The 25,670-nt window shown below is 40.5% G+C and overlaps 1 protein-coding gene across 1 annotated transcript in view; it reads right to left on the bottom strand.

Moving 5' to 3' along the window:
* Positions 1-25,670, bottom strand: part of pex14 (peroxisomal biogenesis factor 14) — a 103,310-nt gene that overhangs the window by 57,819 nt on the left and 19,821 nt on the right. The gene's annotated exons all lie outside the window — the stretch shown is intronic.

The raw sequence follows: 25,670 nt of genomic DNA, 5'->3' as shown, positions 1-25,670 counted from the left end.
GAGTGCTGGACAAATGGAGTATGGAGCTTAATTCGCTATCATCCTCTTACAAGACAAACTTCCAGTCTTAAGTGCGTGGGGGAAGAAAATCTATACTTAATGCAGAGGTGATCATTTGTATCTAATAACTTAAGAATCCTTGGCTGAAAACTTCTGTAATTCTTCCAGTTAAAAACGCACCATGATCAAATCACTAAAGCCTAAATGTTGTAATGACTCGAGACGTTAATGCACTAGAACGTTAAATGGCATCAGAACATCAGTAGTTTCAAGTGCACGGCATTCATCAATTCTATTATGGTTTCCTTCGAGATGCACCTTAATTTCCCCCACTCCAGTTTGCTTTTCCAAGAATTAGAGAAAAAAAAACATCCTTAAATGCTATTAAAACATACATTTGAAGTGGGCGCCTTGAAGTGGTGCCTCTTAAAACAGATAAACATTAAATAACATGGAGAACGGGGGAAACACACACTGGCAAGGAGGGCTTGGATGACTTGTTATCTCACCTGTGGTCCCCTGTGATTCAATTGTAAAAGTCATCCCTCTAATAGGTTAAAAGGTTTTGATTACCCTTCCTTTTCTTGGAGTGTTGAAAGAAAAAAAAGTGATTGAGCACACTGCCAGTGGGTAATTCATTTTGGGTAATGCATTGCATATACTAAAGACCTGTTTCAATCCAAAATAATTACATTTTTAAACTCATCGAAAAGGGGCAGCTATGGGAGGGAAGTAGTCTAAAAAGCCATATTATTATTCTGTGACAAAACACAGTGTGGTAGGTGTGAGGTGGTGGTGTGGTTGTGATGAAAATGTACTACTCCTCAACATCTAAGTTTTGCCTCGTGAAATGCATCCAAACTCAAATGATACTGATCTATTATCAGCCTTAGACATCTGTATTGTACGTCAGAGAGGTTGAGAAATCTTTGAAAACATGACCATTATTGTTTAGTTATTCCTACAGTGGCATAACATGACTTATTAAAAAATACTAAGTTTAAAATGGGGCCAAGTTGTATCATTTTATCAAAGGAGTAGACAAACCGTTCAGAAATATTTATTATCCATTTATTCACCATAACATTAGCATGACCTTTGATGTACACAAGGGTTGCACAAGGGGGGGTGAAAATTCCTGGATCTCTATATGCTGAGGGCTTATTAAAGTCAGTCACCCGGAACCTTCATTGTGACAAGCAGATTAAACCATTTGCATGGTGAACCACCGATTGATGTTTGAGGAGAACATATATCTGTTTGATAACAAGATGGAAATATTCTGGCTTTTAGGATTCTGAAAGATCATTTACTGATTCAGTGAGTGAAAAGGCCACAAAATGTGCAGCTAAATTAATCCAGGACAATAAGTAATGAATGAAAACTAGAAAAGAATGGATAACGTATTGCTAATAAACTGAGGCTAATAAGGCTATAGCACCGCATTAATTGTAGTGACTGAAAGATTGAGACGTGAGAGGAAAATAACCTAAATGTGGAAGAATATGCTAAATTTGTTTACATTATTTCCTTAAACTATAAATATTGTACAATTGACAAGTATCTTGTCATCTATGTTAAAACAAGAATGTTGTAATCTACAGTATGTGTCGCCATCAACATTTTTTTTAAAGTACAACATCAATAAAAAATCCTAAAAACGAATAAGTCAAAATGTCCATTTTTGTAAAATGGTTGCAGTATATCTTCAGGGAGGGTAAAAGTGCTGTTCTTAGCAGATGACATAGCTGGTTTGCACAAGTTCCACCCAGACATCTCAATCAATTATAACCACATTGCACAGATTTCAGTCTTGTCTTGTTATTGACTTATAGATCATCCCTGCTATAGTGTACGGTAGCACATAATTGGGCTTTTAAGGGGTGGGCTGTATGTTAGTACAAGGCACATTTGGTTTGGCAGGATAAATATCAATTGAAATTAAAATGGTGGGTGTGTCTGGCTTTTCCGAATACCGGTAAATACCTATTGGTTAGTTGAACAATCATTTTCTAATGCTTCTTGTAAAGCTAAAATTGCTAATGCACCAAAGTGCTCCATGTACTGACCAATAATCTTTACAAATGAGATAACCAATAAAGTGTCAGGTACAGCCGAAAAAGAGGCGAAAACTCAATCATAGGAAGAGATGAACACTAACCAATGTGCTTTAAGAGAGTGAAGTTGATGAGCGGACAAGATTACAGCATCATTATTGAGTTTGAATTGGCACTTTTTTTTCTTTTTCTTTTTTTTTTTTTTAAACCTTGAATCTTTACTTTAACATTTTGAAAAATGTCTAGCAAACCTAATTATGTTTGAACTAACCAGTAGAATGTTTTTTTCTCTCACTAGTAACAGCATTGAAGTAAAATATTGGTATAAACCTTTGAAAATTTACCAATGCACCATTATCAGTTGAATTTTTGAAAAATAAAACCCTTGGAAAATACTGACTAACTGGCTGGGAGGGCACTGTGTTTTTATTTAGTCATTTCCTTTTTGCTGGTGGAGGTTTTTTGATGTTTAACTGTATGAATTTATGAAACCATAAAAGATAAAAAGGGAGGCGTTGCTTAGAAATGCTGCCATACAACGGCCATATTGAAAAATAGGATTTCCCGAGTGACTATATTTAGAGGTCAAGCGGGGTTTCAAGAGTTTTCATTTCACTTTTTAGTTTTCCAAGAGAAAAAGCACTCTTACAAAAGCTGAGAAGTGTAACAGACTTAACACAGAAAACTTAAGGGATCAATGTTACAAAAGTAGAGGTGGAAGTGCGTGAAGATTGAGTAAGAATTGTCATATAGAATGAACAGGAACAGATTGTTTCCAAACTGATGGTAGTCTATACTAAAGCAATATCATACCTATGAAGGCACAGATGCAAAGTGAGGAGGTGCTGAATTAATTTCATGATCAAAGTAAGACCACCAATAATGTGAACTTCGATAGCAACAATTCCACAGGTCGTTGCTGTAAATGAGAATGTGTTCCTAGTCAACTTACCAGGTAAAAAAAAGAAATGCACAACATTGTCACTGAGCGCTACTGTAGCTAGCTAATGTTAAAGGACCATCGTATCAAATCACATTTTATTTGTCACATGCTTCGTAAAGAATAGGTGTAAACTAACACTGAAATGCTTACTTACGGGTCCTTTTCCAACAATGCAGATTAAAGATTTTTTTTAAAACAACAACATTGAAATAGTGACACGTGGAATAAATACACAGTGAATAACAATAATGAGTCAAATTAACATGGTTATATAGAGGGAGTACCAGTACTGATAGTCCTGAATGACAGTACCAGATAGTCCAGAATGAATCGTGAATAATGATGAGTGAGAAAGTTAGACACACAAATATCTTACCCCAAAGCCATGCTAACCTCTCACCATTACAATAACAAGGGGGGGTTAGCATTTGTGGGTATGACATTTGTGTGTCTAACTTTCTCACTCATCATTATTCAGATTAATTCAGGACTATCCGTGATCATGGTAGCACCCACATGAATGTAGAAGTGTTTAGAAACATTTTATTCTTATTTGCAATAAAAGTGACTCCAAAATGACACAATACATTATTTATCATTAATTTCTATTGGGCAGGTAGCCTAGTGGTTAGAGCGTTGGGCCAGTAACCGAAAGGCTGCTGGATCGAATCCCCGAGCTGACAAGGTAAAAATTTGTCGTTCTGCTCCTGAGCAAGGCAGTTAAACCACTGTTCCCCAGGCGCTGAAGACGTGGATGTCGATTAAGGCTACCCCCCGCACCTCTCTGATTCAGAGGGGTTGGGTTAAATGCGGAAGACACATTTCAGTTGAAGTTTGTTGTACAACTGACTAGGTATCCCCCCTTTCCTTAAATGGGCACAAAATAATCTGAAAAACAACCAAAACAAACAGCAAATGCATCCAACAAGTTTGTAAAGTCACAATCTTGATGTAATTATTGCGTGCTAAGTGAATTTGTCCCAATTCTTTTAGTCCCACAAAAATGGGAGGACTATGTACAAAAAGTGCTGTAATTTCTAAACAGTTCACCCGATATGGATGAAAATACCCTCTAGGGCTGGGCTGTATACCATATTTTACTATATACTGGTATTGATGCATGGACCGGTTTGGGTTTTTACTTTATCTTCAATAACAGTATTTGAATGTTTGGTTTGTTAAATGTGATACGCCGTGTGTGACTTACATTTTTATAGTTTACTCCACTACTTGAGTCATCTCTCTCGGCTCCCTCTCTCCATACAGACCTAGCCCGTCACTCAAGGAGCGCATTTGTTGTTACTTGACCACAAGACACTTGCGTTCAGTCTGCATGGTCAATGCAGCACATGCAACAATGTTGATGACTACAATGCTGTTTACACTTTGCTTCTTGTAATGATAATCGCTAGTTAGCTGGTCAGAGTAAACATAGCTAGCTATACAGCCTGATACCAATGAGGGTGTACAACTAAATCAGCATGTTGTCTGTATAACAGTATCTTGTAAATCAAAGAAGGATAAGCAAAGCATGAATGTGTTAGCTACATGAAGTAGATAAGAGAAAACATTTAATGTAGCCAAAGAATATAAGGTCCCCTAGGAAACACTGACAAACACTTTGGTTCCTACCCGGTCACAATAACTCCTCCCTGGCATTTTTAGTCATTGTGATGTCAAATAACACTGTTTTCAAAGTGCCCACTATTACACTACATGGCCAAAGGTATGTGGACACCCGCTCGTCCAACATGTCATTCCAAAATCATCTGCATTAATAAGAAGTTGGTCCCCCTTTTGTTGCTATAACAGCCTCCACTCTTCTGGGAAGGCTTTCCACTATATGTTGGAACATTGCTGTGGGGACTTGCTTCCATTCAGCCACAAGAGCATTAGTGAGGTCGGGCACTGATGTTGGGCGATTAGGCCTGGCTCGCAGTCGGCGTTCCAACTCATCTCAAAGGTGTTTGATGGGGTTGAGGTCAGGGCTCTGTGCAGGCCAGTCAAGTTCTTCCACACCCGTCTTGACAAACCCTTTCTGTATGGCCCTCGTTCTGTGCACAGGGCATTGTCATGCTGAAACAGGAAAGGGCCTTCCCCAAACTATTGCCACAAAGTTGGAAGCACAGAATCGTCTAGAATGTCATTGTATGCTGTAGCGTTAAGATTTCCCTTCACTGGAACTAAGGGGCCTAGCCCGAACCATGAAAAACAGCCCCAGACCATTATTCCTCCTCCTCCACCAAACTTTACAGTCGGCACTATGCATTGGGGCAAGTAGCATTCTCCTGGTATCCGCCAAACCCAGATAAGTCCGTCAGACTGCCAGATGGTGAAGCGTGATTCATCACTCCAGAGTCCAATGGCGGCGAGGAATACACCACTCCAGCGGACGCTTGGCATTGTGTATGGTGACCTTAAACTTGTGTGCGGCTGCTCGGCCATGGAAACACATTTCATGAAGGCCCCCAGTGAATAGTTACTGTGCTGACGTTGCTTCCAGAGGCAGTTTGGAACTCACTAGTGACTGTTGCAACTGAGGACAGAAGATTTTTACGCGCTATTCACTTCAGCGGTCCCGTTCTGAGAGCTTGTGTGGTCTACCACTTTGCGGCTGAGCCGCTGTTGCTCCTAGACGTTTCCACTTCACAATAACAGCACTTATAGTTGACCGGGGCAGCTCTAGCAGTGCAGAAATTTGGTAAACTGACTTGTTGGAAAGGTGGGCTCCTATGGCGATGCCATGTTGAAAGTCACTGAGCTCTTCAGTACGGGACATTCTACTGCCAATGTTTGTCTATGGAGATTGCATAGCTGTGGCATCGATTTTATACATCTGTCAGCAACGGGTGTGGCTGAAATAGCTAAATCCACTAATTTGAAGAAGTGTCCACATACACTACATGGCCAAAAGTATATTTTCAACTATAGAATTAGAATAATCATTTTTTCCCATGATTCCAACCGTTCACTCAAGGGTTTTGATCGAAATCTCAAGTCAAATCACAATTGCAACATTTGGTTAAAAATGAGGCTTAGGTTTTTTGCCCATATCATGCAGCCCTACGTTGGAGTGTGGAAATTATCTTAAATGAGAGCAGGAAATGCAGAAATGTATGAAAATGCAGAAAGATATTTTGGGTTGAAGTTTAATTGAACCGTATAAAACAATCAAAATGGAGAGAGACCAATTGAAATCACTTAGAATATACAGTGCATTCGAAAAGTATTCAGACCCCTTGACTTTTTCCACATTGTTACGTTACAGCCTTATTCTAAAATTAATTTTAAAAAAGAAATCAAATCTACACACAATACCCCATAATGACAACGCAAAAATAGATTTTTATACATTTTGCAAATAAAATAAAACAACTTCACATTTACAGAAATTATTCAGACCCTTTACTCAGTACTTTGCTGAAGCACCTTTGGCTTTTTTGGGGGTCTGAAAACTTTCCGAATGCACTGTACGTGTTGCCATCCTAGGGTTACGCACTTCTCAAAACACATTTTGAACTGTTATTATTCAAAAACATCAAATAGTCAATAATTTAAAAAACTGTGATATGATATATTTCATAGTTTAGATTTTATTTTATTATTATTATTATTTATTTTTTTTATCCCCTTTTCTCCCCAATTGTCGTGGTATCCAATCGCTAGTAATTACTATCTTGTCTCATCGCTACAACTCCCGTACGGGCTCGGGAGAGACGAAGGTCGAAAGCCATGCGTCCTCCGAAGCACAACCCAACCAAGCCGCACTGCTTCTTAACACAGCGCGCCTCCAACCCGGAAGCCAGCCGCACCAATGTGTCGGAGGAAACACCGTGCACCCGCCCCCCTCGGTTAGCGCGCACTGCGCCCGGCCCGCCACAGGAGTCGCTGGAGCGCGATGAGACAAGGATATCCCTACCGGCCAAACCCTCCCTAACCCGGACGACGCTAGGACAATTGTGCGTCGCCCCACGGACCTCCCGGTCGCGGCCGGCTGCGACAGAGCCTGGGCGCGAACCCAGAGACTCTGGTGGCGCAGCTAGCACTGCGATGCAGTGCTCTAGACCACTGCGCCACCCGAGAGGCCTTTATTTTATTATTAAACCTTTATTTAACTAGGCAAATAATTTAAGAACAAATTCTTATTTACAATGGCGGCCTACCAAAAGGCAAAATGCCTCCTGTGGGGATGGGGACTGGGTAAAAAAATTTATGAAATAAAAATATAGAACACACACACATCACGACAAGAGAAACACTACATAAAGAAAGACCTAAGACGACATCATCGCATGGCTGCAACACATGTCTTCACTATTATTCTATAATGTAGAAAATAGTAAAAATAAAGAAAAACCCTGGAATGAGTAGGTGTGTCCAAACTTTTGACTGGTACTGTATATATAATTAGGCTACTTCAAGGAGAGGATCTGCAGATTTCCGCCTAAGTAGACATACCCAAGCTATTTACTTACATTTTTCATGAGATGTCCATAAACAATAACTGGTAATGTTGCATAGTCTTAGAAAGGTCTGGAACTCACCTTTCTGGCAAAAATGATTTATAAATTGGTGAGGTGTACTTTTGAGGACACAATCTCAAGTACATAGTGCAAATACTATAAAAATATGAAAAAGTATATATTTTTTCCTATTCAACAAAAGTAGGGCAATAGGGCTTGAAATGACTGAAATGCTTTCTAAATATAGTAACAATCAAATGATAAACAACTTACTGTAAGATTTCACATTTCTTGCAACTGTCAAATAAATATGATCATACTTAGTGACTACATTGGCACTATTCATATAAGTGACAAATGTTCTTTCTCCTTAACGTCGACTGAGCGGCACAGAGACACAGTTTAAATGTGTGCAGACTAGTTACAACTTCAGCTTTAAACATGAACAGATTTTGTCAGTCTGTGACCAAGAGAAAGTGGTCTTGTTTCAATTCTATGAAATTATTTAGTATTTTTTGAGAGCTCTAAATCTAGCTGAGAACATCACAGCGAGATGAAACCACAACCACTGGGAGGAGAAAGAGAAAATGTATTATTTGTCTGGATAGGAGCAAAAATTTGACACGTCACTCACTATGCAAATGTTGGGTCTGAAACCTGACACTTCAAGTCAGCTGCAGAAATGGAGAGCAGACCGATGGGGCTTTCTGGCACTATAAGGCACGGGACTCCACGGCATTCCCAGAGCGCTTTGTATACCAAATTGTCAGTAGGAACTGGTCCTGAACCGCTCAACAACTAACAACACCAGCACCAAATTGAGTTACACAAAAACACTAGTCGTACTTTTCAGAGCAAATGCTTGGGCTTTTTTTTCTCCAAATAGTGGAGGTTTAGCATAACTGCCAAGGTCTAAACCACGTAAAATCTGCTCAAGTCATGGGGTAAATAAACAAGATGTTAGGGGCATTTCAGTAAGTGAAAATCAATTCATAAAATGTTTCATTCATTAGAAGTTAACTTGCTCACATTAAACTCTGAGCCAAGTCATATATTCTACAAAAAAGGTATGTGTACATTTATCTGCAATATTGAACACTATGAGAAGGACAGAACAACTAGCGGCCAGGGGAGCAACAATGGAGGGCTAAAATGAAATCATTAACAAGTATAGGATTCAGTCTCAGTGCGAATCAATTCATTTCAAATTGGCCTGTACATTTGTGGAGAAGCACCCCTGATACTATAATAGGCTAATAGACATGGACAAAATTGTGTTAGGCTGGTCTCAAATTTCCCCCAAACAATAGTTTGCAGGACTGAAAAAAGAGAAAGAAGGAGAGGGAGAAAAATTAAGCTTATATTAATTAGGCTATATGCTTTCAGGGGCGATTCACTAACATGGATGGTTGTCTTAAATGCTTAACCCAATTGCTTTGTGTTACCAGAACCCTGCTAAAAGGAATGAGGTTTAATACAATTAAAGTATTTCCTTTTCTCTCTTAACTGGTTGATATACCCAACAGTGCTTTCACTCCATTTTATAACTACATCTTTAAATGCCCTTCTAATTGTTACATCTTTCCCGCCTAATGTGACCTTTAGCTAAGGAAGCAGAGCCTCATGGGAGCAGCTGTGTGAAATCAGTGACCCTGGGAGACATGGGAGAGTGTGGCGAAACAGAACCATCTATGTGGATATCAATGCCGGCGCCACACAAAGTCAACATTATCTACAACAGCAGCACTTCCAAAGTTTAAACATCCGAATGGTCAGGCAATGGCAATACCGGGATCTTTGAAATTGGACCTTTGATTTTATGTTCTGCGTTAAACTGTTGGTTTAAACTGTTGGTTTCTGTTCTGAGTTTAACTGTTCGGTGTCAGCTTGTTTTACTGTTTTGGATTGTTGAGACATTCCCTGTTATTCGCTGTTGTTACTTCATATACAGTGCATTAGCAATGTATTCAGAACCCCCCTCCACATGTTGTTGCTTTACAGCCCTATTTTAAAAATGATTTAAAAAATAATAATCTTCATCAACCTACACACAATACCCCAAAATGACAAAGCCAAAACAGGTTAAGACATTTTTGCAGATGTATTAAAAATAAAAAACAGACATGCCTTATTTACATACAGTAAGTATTCAGACCCTTTGCTATGAGATGCAAAATTGAGCTCAGGTGTATCCTGGTTCCATTGATCATCCTTAAGATGTTTCTACAACTTGATTGGAGTCCACCTGTGGGTAAATTCAATTGATTGGACATGATTGGGAAAGGCACACATCTGTCTATATAAAAGGTCCCACAGTTTAGAGTCCATGTCAAAGCTAAAACCAAGCCATGAGGTCAAAGGGATTGTTTGTAGAGCTCCTAGACAGGATTGTGTTGAGGCACAGATCTGGGGAAAGGTACCAACACATTTCTGCAGCATTGAATGTCCCCAAGAACACAGTGGCCTCCATCATTCTTAAAAATGGAAGAAGTTTGGTACCACCAAGGCTCTTCCGAGAGCTGGCCGCCTGGCCAAACTGAGCAATCGGGGCAGAAGGGCCTTGGTCAGGGAGGTGACCAAGAACCCGATGGTCAATCTGACAGAGCTCCACTAAACAGGCCTTTATGGTAGAATGGCCAGACAGAAGCCACCCCTCAGTAAACGGTACATGACAGCCCACTTGGAGATGCCAAAAGGCACCTAAAGACTGACCATGAGAAACAAGATTCTCTGGTCTGATGAAACCAAGACTGAACTTTTTGGCCTGAATGCCAGGCATCATGTGTGGAGGAAACCTGGCACCATCCCTACGGTGAAGCATGGTGGTGGCAGCATCATGCTGTGGGGATGTTTCTCAGCGGCAGGGACTGGGAGACTAGTCAGGATCGAGGAAAAGATGAACGGAGCAAAGTACAGAGAGACCCTTGATGAAAACCTGCTCCAGATAGATCAGGACCCTAGACTGGGGCGAAGGTTCACCTTCCAACAGGACAACGACCTTAAGCACACAGCCAAGACAACACAGCAATGGCTTCGGGACAAGTCTCTGAATGTCCTTGAGTGGCCCAGCCAGATCCCAGACTTAAACCCGATCGAACTCTGGAGAGACCTGAAAATAGCTGTGCAGCAACACTTCCCATCCAACCTGACAGAGCTTCAGAGGATCTGCAGAGAATAACGGGAGAAACTCCCCAAATACAGGTGTACCAAGCTTGTAGCTTCATACCCAAGAAGACTCGAGGCTGTAATTGCTGCCAAAGGTGCTTCAACAAAGTACTGAGTAAAGGGTCTGAATACTTATGTAAATGTGATTGCAAATGTATTTCAAATAAAAAAACGAACACTTCCAAAAACCCATTTTTGCATTGTCATTATGGGGTACTGTGTGTAGATTGGATAAAATGTGGTTTATCTCATCATTTTAGAATAAGGCTGTAACGTAACAAAATGTGGAAAAAGTCAAGAGGTCTGAATACTTTCCGAATGCACTGTATGAATCAAAACTGAAAAAGGTGTAATGACCAACTTGTTTAAATGTGTAACATGCTCCCCTGCTAATGACAAAAGTATGATATAGTTCCGTTTTACATCTGTTAAGATGCTCAAGAGGTATGGTGGGGTTGGTTTTCCAAGAGTTAGAATTTTCCAAATGTGGTTCATCTTTATTGAATAATCTTAACTTCCGAAATTAAAAAGGTCAGCGTGAACGTTTCAATGCATAAAAAGGGCCATGGAAAACTTCATTGACGTTTGGTTGGCAAAGGTTTAAAAATAACAGACAGGCTGCATGTGTGACAACTTTAGCCCCATGGGCAAGGCTACAAACATGACATCAACATCACATTACGCAATTTTAAAGGGGGGTGGTGGACGGAAATCTCTCTCTTTTGCGACCAGTGCACATTCAGACCAAACTTTCCATTCATAAGTATTTGCCTATCAGACGTTCGCCGTCACAACTAGGCCTAACAGTTGAATTGTTCAATGCAATGGAACTTTGCAGGCTGGAACACGTGTGAGGCCAGATTTAGACCCTTCAATCAAGCTGTCCCTCACAAAACAAAGCTTATAGATCAGCACAGATTATATCAGGCCTGTTTATGATGGACTCTAATTCTAGAAATCACAATTTGTTATCAAATGTGTAAACACCCCATCCCATTCATAGACATATTTCCTTACGGGAAAAGAACAGGGATATATCTACAGTTGAAGATAGAAGTTTACATACACATTAGCCAAATACATTTAAACTCAGTTTCACAATTCCTGACATTTAATCATAGTACAAATTCCCTGTCTTAGGTCAGTTAGGATCACCACTTTATTTTAAGAAGGTGAAATGTCAGAATAATAGGAGAGAGAATGATTATGCTTTAGTTTCTTTCATCACATTCACAGTGGGTCAGAAGTGTACATACACTCAATTAGTATTTGGTAGCATTGCCTTTAAAATTGTTTAACTTGGGTCAAATGTTTCAGGTAGCCTTCCACAAGCTTCCCACAATAAGTTGGGTGAATTTTGGCCCATTCCTCCTTACAGAGCTGGTGTAACTGAGTCAGGTTTGTAGGCCTCCTTGCTCGCACAGACTTTTTCAGTTCTGCCCACACATTTTCTATAGGATTGAGGTCAGGGCTTTGTGACGGCCACTCCAATACCTTGACTTTGTTGTGCTTAAGCCATTTTGCCACAATTTTGGAAGTATGTTTGGGGTCATTGTCCATTTGGAAGACCCATTTACGACCAAGCTTTAACTTCCTGACGGATGTCTTGAGATGTTGCTTCAATATATATCCACATCATTTTACTACCTCATGATGCCATCTATTTTGTGAAGTGCACCAGTCCCTCCTGCAGCAAAGCACCCCAACAACATGATGCTGCAACCCCCGTGCTTCATGTTTGGGATGGTGTTCTTTGGCTTGCAAGCCTCCCCCTTTTTCCTCCAAACATAACGATGGGCATTATGGCCAAACAGTTCTATTTTTTGTTTCATCAGACCAGAGGACATTTCTCCAAAAAGTACAATCTCTGTCCCCATGTGCAGTTGCAAACCGTAGTCTGGCTTTTTTATGGCGGTTTTGGAGCAGTGGCTTCTTCCTTGCTGAGCGGCCTTTCAGGTTATGTCGATATAGGACTCATTTTACTGTGGATATAGATACTTTTGTACACGTTTCCTCCAGCATCTTCACAAGGTCCTTTGCTGTTGTTCTGGGATTGATTTGCACTATTTGCACCAAAGTAGGTTCATCTCTAGGAGACAGAACGCGTCTCCATCCTGAGTGGTAAAACGGCTGCGTGGTCCCTTGGTGTTTATACTTGCGCACTATTGTTTGTACAGATGAACGTGGTACCTTCAGGCTTTTGGAAATTGCTCCCAAGGATGAGCCAGACTTGTGGAGGTCTACAATTGTTTTTCTGAGGTCTTGGCTGATTTCTTTTCATTTTCCCATGATGTCAAGCAAAGAGGCACTGAGTTTGAAGGCAGGCCTTGAAATACATCCACAGGTACACCTCCAATTGACTCAAATTATGTCAATTAGGCTATCAGAAGCTTCTAAAGCCATGACATAATTTTCTGAAATTTTCCAAGCTGTTTAAAGGCACAGTCAACTTAGTGTGTGTAATCTTCTGACCTACTGGAATTGTGATACAGTGAATTATAAGTGAAATAATCTGTCTGTAAACAATTGTTGGAAAATTACTTGTGTCATGCACAAAGTAGATGTCCTAACAGACTTGCCAAAACTATAGTTTGTTAACAAGAAATTTGTGGAGTGGTTGAAAAACGAGTTAATGACTCCAACCTAAGTGTATGTAAACTTCAACTGTATTTCAACTGTACTTCAACTGACTTCAACTGTATCTATTAAGGGACATGTTTCAGCAGGTTGAAGAAGTGTTAGCCTAATACATGGCATCTCATGATGTTAGGATCATTACATTGAAACTTAGGACAAAGTGTCTGAAGTTCTCTCTTTGTCAGTTACAGTTCACATACATTGAATCATTCACCTCCTAAAAATGTTGTAAGTTTGATGAGAAATATTGATAAACAATCAACATTTTGATGATCCGGTTGATGGGGTGTCTCCTATAACATTTTCAAAAGGTTTACATTTTGGACTAGGCTAGAACCCATAAAAAAATGCCCATCTAAAATCTACAGTTCCTTGAGTAAACAAAAACTACAGTATTCAAATAAAACATCCCTCATGAAGCATTAACTTTATATTAATGTTCTTTTTTTCCAATGACTGCATAAGGTCGAGTTAGCCTCACCAAAACACAAACATATGACTGCTTGGATAAATACATCCACATAGTGGTAGGGGCTGGGGCTGGTGCCGCCCCCATGAGTAAAGACCAGTACCCCCATCAGTGACACTTCACTTTCACTCACTTTGGCCAAAAGACCAGCATATATATCCCACAATTTTTTTTTAATTCAGGTAAAAGGCCTAAACAAGAAGGCTGGGGCCGCTCTGACAGATAAGGGTCATCAGAGATTAAACTGTGGCACTTTAGCTGGAGAAAGCAGCAGCGGTGTAGCACAACAAAACTACTCAGCCACCACAAACATTCAAGCCCCTTCTCAGCAGCAATCCAGTAATGGATACTTCCTTGGCTTCTCTATTGGTCAAAATGTTTTCATACAATAATTTAATTCAGAAACACTTTTACAAAGCAGGAGTGATCAATTTTAATTAGTTGATTTTTTTCTCAATCGCATAAAATGTAATGTACTGCCATCGATCTCCTTTGTTCTTTAATGCAGTGCCTCTTTCCTGTAATTTGAAGCTTTTTTTTTTTTACTCTTACAGTCAATGATGACATTTTGTGACAAGCAGCTCCACTCGTCTTTTATGAGCATTACCGGAAACAAAGACACATAAACGCAAATAGAAATAATTTAAAAGAATATAGTAAACTGAATGTGTTGCCACAATAATCATTTCCATTTTAAAAACGTAAAGTGCTCACAGGCATACATGTACACTGTACAACAGGGGTAATCAACCTGGGATCCGCGGCCCCCTAATATTGAAATGCATACCTTCAGTAGAAAAGAGGATAATATTTCCTTCCTAATGATTTCAACTCCTAATATTGAGCAAATTACACTCACTGGCGTATCTGACATACTGTACAGCGCCTTCAGAAAGTATTCATACCCCTTGACTTATTACACATTTTGTTATGTTACAGCTTGAATTCAAAATTTATTAAATATATTTTTTTACACACAATAACCCATAATGGCAAATGTAAAATGAAAACTAAATACAGAAATCTGATTTACGTAAGTATTCACACCCCCGAGTCAATATTTTGTAAAAGCGCCTTTGGCGGCAATTACAGATTTGAGTCGTCTTGGGTATGTCTGTATCAGCTTTGCACATTTTCTCAAGCTCTGTAAAGTTAAAATGGGGATCTGCGGTGAATGGCAATCTTCAAGTCTTTCCAAAGATTTTCAATGGGATTCCAGTCTGTGCTTTGGCTGGGCCACTCAAGGACTTTCTTGTTCTGAAGCCATTCCAGCGTTGCTTTGGCTGTAAGCTTGGGGTCATTGTCCTGTTGGAACGTAAATCTTTGTCCCAGTCTAAGGTCATTTGCACTCTGAAGCAGGTTCTCATCAAGGATTTACAGGGGGCTGCCGGGGTACGTGCTACGCAACTGCTTATAACTATACGTTAAGTATAACTATAAGAAATCTAAGACATGTCAAATAAAAGACATCCAGCTCAGGAATCCAGCTTTGCTAACTTGCTAGCTAAGAGGCTAGAAGTCAAGATCAAACTTCTTGGTTGCAGCAGAGACAGTCTAGCCTGAGTACCAGTCTCTTAGCTAACGTTCCTCTCCTTGCCACTCATTGTCATTGCCAAAGAGACAGGCATCTCTACCATCTTCAAATATGAACATTTTATCATTAATGAGCTTGAGGAGAATAGATGATTCGATAACCCTCACAGCTATCCTCCAACAATTATCCAAATATTGGAACGTTATATCACTTTTCCTTCACATAACACGTTGGTATCTGGTTGCTAAGCAACCATGTTTTGTTTGTCCAGATGAAACCAGTCTGTCAAAATTTGCTAGCTCATGTCTAAATACATACTGCAATTCCAACCCTAAAATCTATTTGCTTTGATTTTAAGCCTCAAAATACAACAACTTGCCTAACTAACAGCTAAATGTTTGTTTTTGACTTTGCCATAATTCTAATTCTATGAGGCTCTACATGTTGTCAAATATTAATGTTATTTCCAATGAGCAACTCCACCGTAAATCCAGCTGCATATTAAACATTGAGATTACCAAAGAGACTGGCCTTTTGGCAATGACAATGGACTGGCAAGGAGTGGAATGTTAGCTAAAAAGACTGGTACCCAGACTAGACATTCAATCCCTCCTGGCTTGAGATCCCTGTCCCAAATTTTTTTGTAAGTAAAAAATTATGATTAAAATCATTACATTTTTATAGCGCTCATTGTGTGCACATTTGGTAATACCGTATACCCTGGTATGGTACAGAAACGGTATGAACATCTGGATACCGCCCAACCCTAGTGGACTCCAAGTTGTAGTGACATCAAGGATGATCAAATGAAATTGAATGCGCCTGAGCTCAATTTGGAATGTCATAGCAAAGGGATGTGAATAGTTACAGTACCAGTCAAAAGTTTAGACACACCTACTCATTCAAGGGGTTTCCTTTATTTTTTAAATATTTTCTACATTGTAGAATAATAGTGAAGACATCAAAACTATGAAATAACACATATGTGATTATCTAGTTACCAAAAAAGGGTTAAACAAATCAAAATATATTTTATATTTGAGATTCTTCAAAGTCGCCACCTGTTGCCTTGATGACAGCTTTGCCAACTCTTGGTATTCTCTCAACCAGCTTCAACTGGAATGCTTTTCCAACAATCTTGAAGGAGTTCCCACATACGCTGAGCATTTGTTGCTGCTTTTCCTTCACTCCGCGGTCCAACTCATCCCAAACCATCTCAATTGTGTTGAGGTCGGGTGATTGTAGAGGCCAGATCTGATGCAGCACTTAATCACTCTCTTTCTTAGTCAGATAGCCTTTACACAGCCTGGAGGTGTGTTGGGTCATTGTCCTATTGAAAAACAAATGACAGTCCAAGTAAGCGCAAACCAGATGTAATGTTGTATTGCTGCAGAATGCTGTGTTAGCCATGCTGGTTAAGTGTGCCTTGAATTCTTTAAAAAAATCACTGACAATATCACCAGCAAAGCACCCTCACACCTCCATGATTCACGGTGGGAACAACACATGCAGAGATCATCCGTTCACCTACTCTGCGTCTCACAAAGACACGGCAGTTGGAGACAGATTTCCACCAGTCTAATGTCCATTGCTCGTGTTTCTTGGACCAAGCAAGTCTCTTCTTCTTCTTATTGGTGTCCTTTAGTAGTGGTTTCTTTGCAGCCATTCGACCATGAAGGCCTGATTCACGCAGTCTCCTCTGAACAGTTGATGTTGAGATGTGTCTGTTACTTGAACTCTGTGAACCATTTATTTGGGCTGCAATATGAGGTGCAGTTAAATCTAATAAACGTATCCTCTGCAGCAGAGGTAACTCTGGATCTTCCTTTCCTGTTGCGGTCCTAATGAGAGCCCGTTTCATCATAGCACTTGATGGTGTTTGCGACCGCACTTGAAGAAACGTTCAAAGTCCTAGAAATTTTCCGGATTGACTGACCTTCATGTCTTAAAGTTATGATGGACTGTCGTTTCTCTTTGCTTATTTGAGCTGTTCTTGCCATAATATGGACTTGGTCTTTTACCAAATAGGGCTATCTTCTGTATACCAGCCCTACCACAACACAACTGATTGGCTCAAATGCATTAAGGAAAGAAATTCCACAAATGAACTTTTAACAAGGCACACCTGTTAATTGAAATGCATTCCAAGTGACTACCTCATGAATCTGGTTGAGAGAATGCCAAGTGTGTTCAAAGCTGTCATCAAGGCAAAGGGTGGCTACTTTGAAGAATCTCAAATATAAATATATTTAGATTTGTTTAACACTTTTTTGGTTACTACATGATTCCATATGGGGTTATTTCATAGTTTTGATGTCTTCACTATTATTCTACAATGTAGAAAATAGTAATAATAAAGAAAAACCCTGTAGCTGTGTACAAACTTTTGACTGGGTACTGTACGTAAATTTGATATTTCAGAATTTCATTTTCAATACATTCTCTAAGATTTCTAAAAACATGTTTACACTTTGTCATTATGGGGTATTGTGTGTTATTTTTATCCATTTTGAATTCAGGCTGTAACAACAAAATGTGGAATAAGTCAAGGGGTATGAATACTTTCTGAAGGCACTGTAGGCTATGAAAAAGGACCAGCAAGAAACATTAGCTGCTAGTAAGCTTTCTTGACTTGACATTTTTGCCAACAGATGGTTAACCTTCGTTTAACCTGCTAAACATTTGCAATTAGCAAAAACGTGTTTAGAGTTAGCTTTCAAGTTAATAGGATATGTAAGAATAACCCTAAATAGGAAAATATTGCAGAAAATTAGCTTTAAAACATCAACATTTTCTCTCAGCCTCATGGAAAAATGCGTAGGATAGGCTACTTGACATTATTTGAGTCAATTGGAGGTGTACCTGTGGACGTATTTCAAGGCCTGCCTTCAAACTCAGTGCCTCTTTGCTTGACATCATGGGAAAATCAAAAGAAATCAGCCAAGACCTCAGAAAAAGAATTGTAGACCTCCACAACTCTAGTTCATCCTTGGGAGCAATTTCCAAACGCCTGAAGGTACCACGTTCATCTGTACAAACAATAGTACGCAAGTATAAACACCATGGGACCACGCAGCCGTCATACCACTCAGGAAGGAGACGTGTTCTGTCTCCTAGAGATGAACGTACTTTGGTGCAAATAGTGCAAATCAATCCAGGACCTTGTGAAGATGCTGGAGGAAACAGGTACAAAAGCACCTATATCCACAGTAAAATTAGTCTTATATCGACATAACCTGAAAGGCTGTCCAGCAAGGAAGAAGCCAATGCTCCAAAACCGCCATAAAAAAGATTGTACTTTTTGGAGAAATTACCTCTGGTCTGATGAAACAAAAATAGAACTGTTTGGCCATTACGACCATCGTTATGTTTGGAGGAAAAAGGGGGAGGTTTGCAAGCCGAAGAACACCATCCCAAACATGAAGCACGTGGGTGGCAGCATCATGTTTTGGGGGTGCTTTGCTGCAGGAGGGCCTGGTGCACTTCACAAAATAGATGGCATCATGAGGCAGTAAAATTATGTGGATATATTGAAGCAACATCAAGACATCAGTCAGGAAGTTAAAGCTTGGTCGCAAATGGGTATTCCAAATGGACAATGACCCCAAGCATACTTCCAAAGTTGTGGCAAAATGGCTTAAGGACAACAAAATCAAGGTATTGGAGTGGCCATCACAAAGCCCTGACCTCAATCCTATAGAAAATGTGTGGGCAGAACTGAAAAAGCATGTGCGAGCAAGGACTACAAACCTGACTGTCAGGAGGAATGGGACAAAATTCACCCAACTTATTGTGGGAAGCTTGTGGAAGGCTACCTGAAACGTTTGACCCAAATTAAACAATTTAAAGGCAATGCTACCAAATACTAACTTCTGACCAACTGGGAATGTGATAAAATAAATTAAAGTTGAAATAAATCTTCTCTACACTATTATTCTGACATTTCACATTCTTAAAATAAAGTGGTGATCCTAACTGACCTAAGGCAGGGAATTCTTACTAGGATTAAATGTCAGGAATTGTGAAAAACTGAGTTTAAATGTATTTGGCTAAGCTAAACTTCCGACTTCAACTGTAGCTGTTTTCCTATAAACAAATGCTTTCTTAAAACTTGCTCGGACCGTACGGGGGGCAAATACTGCCCTACACCACTGAGTTTACACTTCCTCTTCCAATTATAAAGTGGGAAGATGTTGACTACTTCTCCTTGCCAAGACGTGACAAAAAAAAGCATTTCGCTAACATATGATGGGGGTCCCTGGGTTGCCAGTTTGCCTGGGCGGTGGTCCCTGGGTTGCCATTTTGCCTGGGCGGTGGTCCCTGGGTTGCCACTTTGCCTGGGCGGTGGTCCCTGGGTTGCCACTTTGCCTGGGCGGTGGTCCCTGTGTTGCCACTTTGCCTGGGCGGTGGTCCCTGGGCAAGTAAAAGTTGAAGACCCCTACTGTACAAAAAACTACAGTAATATAAATTGTGATCATCACAGGCAGAAAACATAGTTTGTAAAAGTGAAATTCCAAACAGAAGAAAAACAGCTGCGAAATCCACTGCATACCTACAATAACGTATAAGATTAATATTACATAAAATATATATATTTTTTAAAGTACATAAATACGACAAACCAATGCACAGCCAAACAAAATACTTGCTTATTGTCCAACACATCATGCAAACAAACACAATGGCATTTTTAAAACTGCCACAGTATCTTGTCCTTCACATCATCAAGGAACTATAACCCTTCACATCCAATTAGTTGATTGAGGCAGAACGTAAACGGCACCAGTGGCAAACAATGTGGAGCTTGTGTCCAAGCGAAGCACCACAGAAGTTGTTTTGTGGCGGCACAAGAGCCACCCTGTCACATGCAACTAACAGTGACAAGCCTATCCCCCTCCTCCGTCAACCCCCTGAAACACGCACGCGCGCATACGTGCACGTGACACCGATACGCACACATGCATGCAAGCACACACACACACACAAACATACAGTACACACACAAGGAACACATTGTGATGGGCATATAAAGCATAGTGCATTGCTGGACACGCAGCAGGTTGGCATCAGTTTGGGAAGAAGTAGCCTGGCCTGCCAAGACGGCTAATAAACATACAATGGAGGGGCAATTGACAAGAGAGGTGTCGTGCTATTGATCATATGATTCCTTTCTGAAGGGCACCGTGACACTAGGATGAGGGGATGCCCACAAAGACGACGCACTGACAGATTGTGACATTCCGGTTGACATAATCTTGCGTCTCCCTCGCGAGTCAATAGCCGAAGATGCTAATCGTGCGCCGTCTTGGATCAACAATTTCACGGTCTTCAGAAAGGGGAAAGGAATTGGTGGCATGACCCTCCACGCAGGGGTGAGAGCACTTCTCAGGGAGAGCCACAGAGGGAGAAGGATGGAAGCCAGGCAGGCAGGCGCATCGGGGCCTGGGCTGCGCCTGAATAGATTAATATCGCCATCTACTGGTCAGGAGTGGTTGGAAGCAGAAACTGGGAGGCCATGACGGCTCAGTCTCTCAGTAAGAGCCGTCAGAAGCGGTTAGGCACTCACCAAGACAATGGGCCTCACATTATAATAGGTACCCGGACAAAAACCACAGCCACACCATCAGGGGGGAAACCTAGGCAGTAGACCTGCCGCAGCACACTGAAGTAGTGAGCAGGCTAGGTCTGTTCCTAATCAAACTAACTGACATGGAGAAAAATGTTGGCAAAGTCTCATTTCTGGAGGCTTCTCAACTGCCAGTGTCTAACCTTAAGCGTTGGATTAGGAAGCAAACATTGCCATGTTTGAGACAAATGAGATGACAGCATCTGAGGAAAAGCAACAATCAGGGTCACAGTTATGCTAGTCCTCGCTTCTCAATCAAGATAAATTGGGTCATTGCATGCCTAAAAGGCCTGTGAGCATTAACGTACACCCCTTTTGCCCTCAGAACAGCCTCAATTCGTCAGGGAATGGACTCTACAAGGTCTCGAAAGCATTCCACAGGGATACTGGCCCATGTTGACTCCAATACTTCCACACAGTTGTGTCAAGTTAACTGGATGCCCTTTGGGTGGTGGACCATACTTGATACACACAGTTAACTGTTGAGCGTGAAACAGCCAGCAGCGTTGCAGTTCTTGACACAAACCAGTGCACCTGGCACCTACTACCATACCCCGTTCAAAGGCACTTCAATACTTTGTCTTGCCCATTCACCCTCTGAATGGCACACCTACACAATTCATGTATCAATTGTCTCAAGGCTTAAAAATCCTTCTTTAACCAGTCTCCTCCACTTCATCTATACTGAACAAAATTCTAAACAGAACATGCAACAATTTCAAAGATTTTAATGAGTTACAGTTCATATGAGGAAATCAGTAAATTGAAATAAATTCATTAAGCCCTAATCTATGGATTTCACATGACTGGGAATACAGATATGCTTCTGTTGGTCACAGATACCCTAAAATAAATGGGCCTCACAATGGGCCTCAGACTCTTGTTACTCGTTACGGTTTTTCTGTGCATTCAAAATGCCATCCCTGAAATGCAATTGTGTTCGCTGTCTGTAGCTTATGCCTGCCCATATCATAACCGCACCGTTACCATGGGGCACTCTGTTCACAACGTTGACATCAGTCCACACCACACACGTCTGCGGTTGTGAGGCCGGTTGGACGTACTGCAAAATTCTCTAAAACGACATTGGCGGCGGCTTATGGTAGAGAAATTAACATTAAATTCTCTGGCAACAGCTCTGGTGGACATTCCTGCAGTCAGCATGCCAATTGCACGCTCCCTCTAAACTTAAGACATCTGTGGAATTATGTTGTGTGACATAACTGCACATTTTAGAGTGGCCTTTTATTGGCCCCAGCATAAGGTACACCTGTGTAATGATCATGCTGTTTAATCTGCTTCTTGATATGCCACACCTGTCAGGTGGATGGATTGTCTTGGCAAAGGATAAATGCTAACAGGGACGTAAACAAATTGTGTGTGTATGGAACATTTCTAGGATCTTATTCCAGCTCATGAAACATGGGAGCAACACTTTACATGTTGCGTTGATATTTTTGTTCAGTGTACATGGAAGTGGATTTAAAAAGTGACATCAACAAGGGATCGTACCTTTCACCTGGATTCACCTGGTCAGTCTAGGTCATGGAAAGAGCAGGTGTCCTTAATGTTTCGTACACTCAGTGTACACACTCAAGTTGAAAATTAAAACCAGTCCACGTAGCATGCCAAAGCTGAAGTGATACTCATAAAAGTGTGATATCGGAGGTGGATTCTCATTTTTCCCTAAGTTCAGCCAGAATGCTCTTGATTTACTATATACTTTCAGAAAGCCTGTAGGCCTAGACAATGGTGCCAGCCTACTCTTTCCACCACAGTAATGAGATTATAAAATCAGTACTATTGCTTCTGTACTTGATGCGTCTAACAACTATCAACTTGAACTGGCATCTCCACCTCTATTATATAAAACTGTAGGAGTATATTGTAAGGTAGCAGATTGAGCATATCATTTGCAATAGCACTGCGCTTGATGGCACAAGGCGAATTTTGACAGTCACCCGCCACGAATTCAGCACACACTGTTGGTGAAAGTACATGTTAAGATTTCACTGGGCCTCAATAATATGAGCCGAACAGACAGCCCAGCCAGCCACTCTAATATCACACAGGGTGGCATGTTACAACAGCAAAGGGGCTGAGTTGGCAAGACGCTCGACAGCAGACGCCCCACCTGTTCTGTCATTGTGTCGACCTAGACACATAAAAACACAACAATACCACTCTCCGCATTTTAAGAGCAGAGGCATTTGACGAACCCCTCCACTTCCCTTTTCCTGCCGCCCGATACGTAAAACCACTTTCTACAGGCTGGCGGGTGCAAAAAGCATGACAGGCTCACACAGAAATGGGGAGGGACACACCAGGGAGAAGTCACGTACTTATAATAAAATAGTCGGGCAAACAGGTTCTTGTTGATGATTTAATATATAGCCTGATCTATTTCTTGGTTTCATAATCAAAATTCTGTGTCAAAGATTGATTTGCTTTGTCGGGTGCAGAGTGTTGAGAGCCTAGACAGTGTCGGCACAAACACAATACAGATTTGGATATTTAAGTGAAAAGTTAGAACAGATAGTGGTGACAGGAGAGGGGCAATGGAAAAACATGTCTTTCTGTCAAACCTTCAATTTTGAAGATGAATCGCACCAGAAACACTGCCACTGGGGCCCAGGGAAGTGAGCCAGTCCAGGTGTTTAATAATTGCGCAGTCGTGCCAATGGGTTGAAGAATGTGTCAGCCTTTGTTTATCTGCTGGTCTGTACTTGTGCCACACCTTAATGACAGCTCTTAACACTGCTCTTTCCCTATAGACTGCCTGTGGGCACATACATCTCCTGACAAGAGTCAAGTAGTCTACACTGAGTAGTGCTGAGAGTATTGTGGGTCTACAATATTATGGGGTGGCTGGCTGATGATGATGTCACGTCGGGCTACTGATAATGTCTGCTCTTCTCTATGTCCCCCAAAAGTGTGGGAAAGTCAGGTTATCAGTGTAGATGTACATTTAAGGTCCAGAGAGAGGACGGGTCTAGTTTAACAAAATGAGACAGCTCCCTGACAACAAAGATCCAGCCTAAGCTAAGAGAATGAGACAGTTTTCAGAAAGCAAGTCTATACAATGACCCTGTCCGACTGAAAACAGATTATTAGGAACTGTCAGAAGTGACTTTGCCAGAAGAGCCCCAAGTGCTTCGTTCCAACAGTGTAAACCAACAGACGCTTAACTTCAAACTTTTGAATTTAATGTAACGCAGATCACCTCATGGTACAGTGAGTGTTTGGTATGTACAGTATCTTGTCTATTGGCCATGGTAGCCTAATTAAGGTAAAACATTCCAAATATTATATTTGGAATGTTTGTGTTCATTTTAAGCAGCAGACCTGAATTTCTACTCATTTATAGAGTGCTATCTTATTCTGATACCCTTGATAAAGTCATAATCTCGGAGCACCACACACAGAGAAACTCCAAAATCCTATTAGCGTTTCCCTTTCATTATTTTTCATCAAACTGAGAAAACGGACACGTATTAATTAATATCCATTACGTGTTTTTTTCCCTCTCTCCTCGAGAAGACGTTGTGGGGAAAAGAAGCAATTAGCTTAACAAAATAATCAAGAAAATATGTTTCAGAAATCCCTGATAAATGTCCTATGAGGTCCCATCTAAATGTAAGAAGTGTAATACATTCTTGCTGTCATATTCCATTAAACTGCTATTACAGTCTTGATAGAACTATTAGTCACTACATTATTAATAACATTAATGTATTTACATTTTTGGTGTACAAGCCTGCTTTCAAGCAATAATTTATGAACCCGACGTCAGATATGTTATAATGTTCCCCATCTACGGTCTTTTGTGTTTATTATTGATTGTGAAAACAGTCCGAATTCTAAGTTAAATCCCCCACCCGACTCCCCCTTTGTCTTAATGTATTGGAGTGGGGTCTTTGCATTAAGGGACTGAAATAAAGTGCATTTACATCTGAAGCATAACTTCATAATTTACATTCCAACATTTATTAGAGGTGACAAACGAGCGTTTGGTCCACTCATGCTTTTCCACAATGCAGCACTCATTCAATCCATATAAATTACAGCTGGGGTAGTGAGTGCAAGTGCAAATTATTTCATTATATTTATGCAGCACATGTATGAGTCTGTAGGGGGTTACCAGCATGAACAGACTCTGGGCTCTAGTGAGACTAACAAGGGCATTTCCCTTAAGTCATTGTGTAAATCTAGTAAAGACTGACTGATATCTGACTTTTAGATGGGGCCTGCATGGTCTAAAAAGACAGTTGTCCTACATGGTGTTAAAGGGGTAGTCTTAATAAAAAGGCAGTCTTCTCAAATTTCAATATTCTTTCAATGCTTTCACAACTTAAGTTAGAAACGTGTGGATTTTGAGATAATGGGTTACTATATAATTTGCAATATGGCAAACCTTTGGCCTTTAATTAGCAACATATGATCTCGCTTCTGAACAAACATGTCAATTTTCCTGGCTGGAAAACACTTTGTTTAAAGGGATAAGCCTAGTTCAGCGAAATTACATATTTAGATAGTGTACCTAAATATGTAATTATGCTGAACTATCCCTTTAAGTGAAGTGACTTTTTAGCTCTCCTTATTCATAGCTCGGCCTAATATTCTCCCACTAACCAGCACTAGCATTACGTTACATAATTAGAGAGAGCTCAGCAGCATTTTCAGAAGTGTACAGTAGTTACAATTGCACTGAGGGAATCCCACCATTTAAACAAATATCTGGCACTGCAGGGGAGCTGGCAGACAAATTAACAGCTA

Source organism: Salvelinus alpinus, chromosome 28 (assembly GCF_045679555.1).
Source record: "Salvelinus alpinus chromosome 28, SLU_Salpinus.1, whole genome shotgun sequence".
NCBI lineage: Eukaryota > Metazoa > Chordata > Actinopteri > Salmoniformes > Salmonidae > Salvelinus > Salvelinus alpinus.
This window is presented reverse-complemented; position numbering and strand designations above follow the sequence as displayed.